The following is a 4,548-nucleotide window of genomic DNA, read 5'->3' as shown; positions in this document are numbered from 1 at the left end:
TTGTTGGGTACCAGCAAGGTAAAACATACTTAAAGCTTTGTTTGTGAATTATGAGGGAAATGGAAAGAGAGATGTCAAAGGGTTAGGAAGGGGGAGGAAGGGAAGAGAAAAGGAAGGAAATTCTCTCTTTTGTTTGGGAGTATAAATTTAGATGAGGGACGGTAAACTAATAATAATGTAAGAATATTTTGTTAATTTTACTTTAAAAATGTAATTAACAATGAGAGATGGACAATAATGTATATTTATATAATATTACTAAAACTATTTAGCTATTTTGACATTTGATCACCCAAAAAACCCCAAATTGGGAGAAGTTTAAAAATAGATACATGGAGGGTTTGAAACCCTCCAAAACCTTCCTCTCTTTATCATCCAACTCCTAAATAAGGGGAAGGCTTTCCAAAACCATCTCTTCCATTCCCTTCCCCTCCAAAACCTCACTAGTCCCGCTTTTCCGATAAATGCGTAAAACATAATCTTATTGTTGTTAATCGATTATGAGTCTTGTTAATCGATTATTCCTAGCTCAATTTAATCGATTATTAACAATCTTAATCGACTATACTGAATCTTGCTATTCTAGAAAACCTAATTTCTTGCAAAGCAATCAAAGTGATTATCAATCTTTATGACCCTAATTTGATTCTTGATTTTATCACAAATTATGAACAGTAAGCACAAATCACAAAAATCAAAAACTTAAGGAATCATTAAAATATGAAATGTAAAAGAGATAGGAAAAAGAAGAATGATCAAGGATTTTTATCATGATTCGTTTGTGGGTCCATATGCAAACTACATCTAGGCATCCCCTTCAGATCTTGGAAGATTTTTCTTCACTATGAAAAATAATCATTTTTACAATCACACTTCCAATACAAGCAACAAGAACTCCCTTCTCAGATCCGTTGAGCCCTAACTCGGTTTGACCACTTCACTCGCCTATTCGAATACCCACACCTTTCGCGACTCTAGCTCCAGCCGATTTCTTACTCTATCCAAGACCTCTTGCTCTCGTGAAGGCACAACTTCCCTTTTACCGATGTTACTAACACACCAAGAGAATAATTCCTTCATTTACACACTTTTGCTGAGTTATTGATGCACACTTAATTTGATGATTTTCACTCTGAAAATCAGCTCTAAAACCTCTACAGGAACCTCACGAGAAGCCTAAACTAAATATGATGAGATGCAATGGTGAAACTAAAACACTCTTTTAGAAAAGGTTTTCCTTTCTTTTCTCTCAATGATTTCAAGAAAATTATGCTAGATTTCACATTATTCTTTCATTTAGAGAATAAACAAGATGATATGAAATTTTTGAACTTAGAATCTTTGTTTTCCCTTTCCTAATGATAATATGCATGTGGGTTAAAATACTACTTTTATATGTAATTTTTTTTACCTGTCATTAATCGATTATCTTACAACTTAATCGATTAATGCGTTATGAAATTACTGTTTTTATGTTATGGCTTAATCGATTATCAACTTCCTTAATTGATTAACAAATCAGAAATCCTTGGTAGTTAGCCACTATAACTCCCTTTAATTGATTAGCCTATCCTTAATCGATTAACAGATTCCCACGTGACTTAATTGATTGTTAATCATTATAATCGATTAATATAATTGAAAATATGTTTCTTTGATGCATTGTAAACTTTCTATATGATGTATGAACATGCAATACATGATTTTGAAATATATAATACCATTATGCACAAAAATCATGTATGCTCAATGCTTATGCATGATTCTACTTATCATATATGTTAGGATGTTATGCCTCATTCTATATGGATTCATTTTAATCTCTTGTTAGACTTCCACCCAAAGTTTACCTAACCTAGACTCAAACTAGGCAATCATCTTAGGACTTCTAGAATATAAAAATAATCTCAAGTTTACGATGTTGACCTTGAGTCTTCGGCATGTTATTTTCTGTGATGTCCATATCTCCAAGCTTCCATTATATTATTGTCTTCATCAAAACCATATAGATCAATCACATATGCAACCTTTCACTATTTTCAATGTCATCTATTAGCTATGTTGTAAATAATAAAGGCTCATTTGGTAATAAAAAAATAACATATATAAGATAAGATAATTTATTCCATTACAATTCACAATTTGATGAGTTAGTATGATATGATAGCTTTACTATGTGAGCCTATCATATCTACTTTGCCTAATATATATTTGCTTTGGTATTAGGGTGCTTAATTAGAATTAAGAGGATAGTGGAATAGATATGATAAAAAGCTTATCTTGCTCCTACTCATATATACTAATTTCTATCATATTATGTCCTTATCTCATCCAGGCCACCAAATTTGACCTAAAGGTGTAGAAGATGATTTAGAGAAGGTCAATGAAATTCCTAGTACAGTGAGATAAGTGCAAAGCTTCCATGTTTCCAAGTTTTAGGAGCCAAAGAAGATGAAACAAAGGCATGTTAAACATATTGAATTCATCATATGTTTACCTATTACCTATGCGATCATACAAAAAAGTTATGGGAAATATTATAGCTAGTGCTTAGATATGAAGATTGCATTAAATTGGGAATCATATCACATGATAGAATTACAATGTTGTGACCTCAATGAAACTATATCGGACTACATCAAATTAAAAAAAATCAAAAAATTTAATGCCACAATGACTGTTATCACTATAAATACAAGTACATCTATAATGTCAATCATAATTTAAAACACTAATCATGAATGTATATTACTTTTCTTTTCATGTTTGATGTTAGAGATTTGGTATGTATTTATGTATTTAATAGAATAAATTAGATGTCTTTGAGATGAGAATATTGTATTGAATGGGTGAACACACTTAACATTATAAAATTAGAAATGATGCATTAATCAGAAAGTTTGAGTAACTTCTATTGTGGAAAAAATTGTATGATTACATCTTAGATGGTAAGTACATATGGACAGAGAAAATCATTAGAAGTTTCCGTAAAGAGAGTAAATCAAATACACGTTAATCTAGTTTCTAGAGGAAGAAAGATATCAAGAAAATCGTAGGCAAAATGATTAGACAAAATCTATATATTAATGTTTTCTCGACCAACATGATTTATATCATAAAACATTATAACATCATAATCAACCCAACTAATGTGATCAAAAGTGCCGAGGATAAGACTAGAATGTAGTATCTGGAACAATCAGAGGCAAGCTGTCATTGTACATAAATGGCCTCTTCAAGTTTTCTTTGTTGATTGAAGCCAAAGTTATCTGTCTCACTGTTGCTCCTGTATATCGAAAAGTTACCTGATTTTACTCATTTAAGAAGGTCCAGACACAAAAGGCAAGATTGAGATCGTGCATGCCTAAACCAACTTCAACAACTTCCTTAGAAGTGAAGACAATGTCAGCATAATAAGGTTGGCCAGTAACTCATCAAGTCTCACAAACAAATGCTTTGGTTAAAATTCATATGTTTAATATTCTAAAAAGATAGTAAAATGTTATTCGAATTACCAACCCAGTCCCTCAAAGATTATACCTACCAACTATGTCCTTAAGGTTTGTTTGAAAATTGAATTTTGGAGGAGAAGGAAAAAAATGAAGATTTGAGAGTCATCTCACAAGTATATTTCATGACTTTTAAGCTTTTTCCTTCGCTTCCTTATCTTCCAAAATCCAATTCTAAAAAGAACCCTAAAAAGTAAAATGTGCACAACATTCATCCTCCATTTTAACTCTATAATAAGCTACTAACAACAGCTCAAGAAACGTGGCATTCAAAGGAAGAACCAAGAAAAGCCGATCCAAAACAAACCATAGGCTAATTAACAACCCACCACCCAAGAGCCCAAAGTACATGTAAATATTGATTCACAATTTGGTTATATAAAGCCTTATTTTTCTCTATATAATCATAGTTGGGCTTGTACTTTGTAGTGCATATTTCTTTTTGTTTCTTATGCTCTACAGATTTCTTTCTGAAATTGTTAAAGATCACACACGTTATTAAGAATAAGGATAATAGAAAGATAAATACTAATAAAGAAAAATATAATATGGTAAAATATTTTTATTCTTTTATATATGATGAAAAATCATATTTGCTATTGAAAATACATTGAAAAACAAGTACTTATCTCTTCATTAATAGAGATTATTTGTGTTATACTATTAAAGAGTAAAATCAACATCATTGGGATTGTGAATATCTTTTTAAGGGAAAGAAAAACCATATAAGTGCGTCATACAAAGTCATGGCATGGTTTCAAAATCGAATTTGACCATTTTATTTGAATATGACTATTCATTTACCGTAGAAGACTTTCGGACTGATTTTTCTTTCATAAATGGACATGTTGTCTTTCCATCCTCTTATGCCTATAACAATTCCCATCCTTTATTACAACTTACAAGCATGACAATAAAATGGATAATTGGTCTACACTATCATATTTTATTATTAATTTACATGTTTTATAGAGTAAAGGGGAAGAAATTAAAGAACCTTGTATATTAGAAGCATTTAAAGAATCATGTGATATGAACA

The sequence above is a fragment of the Lupinus angustifolius genome, chromosome LG12 (genome assembly GCF_001865875.1).
Source record: "Lupinus angustifolius cultivar Tanjil chromosome LG12, LupAngTanjil_v1.0, whole genome shotgun sequence".
NCBI lineage: Eukaryota > Viridiplantae > Streptophyta > Magnoliopsida > Fabales > Fabaceae > Lupinus > Lupinus angustifolius.
This window is presented reverse-complemented; position numbering follows the sequence as displayed.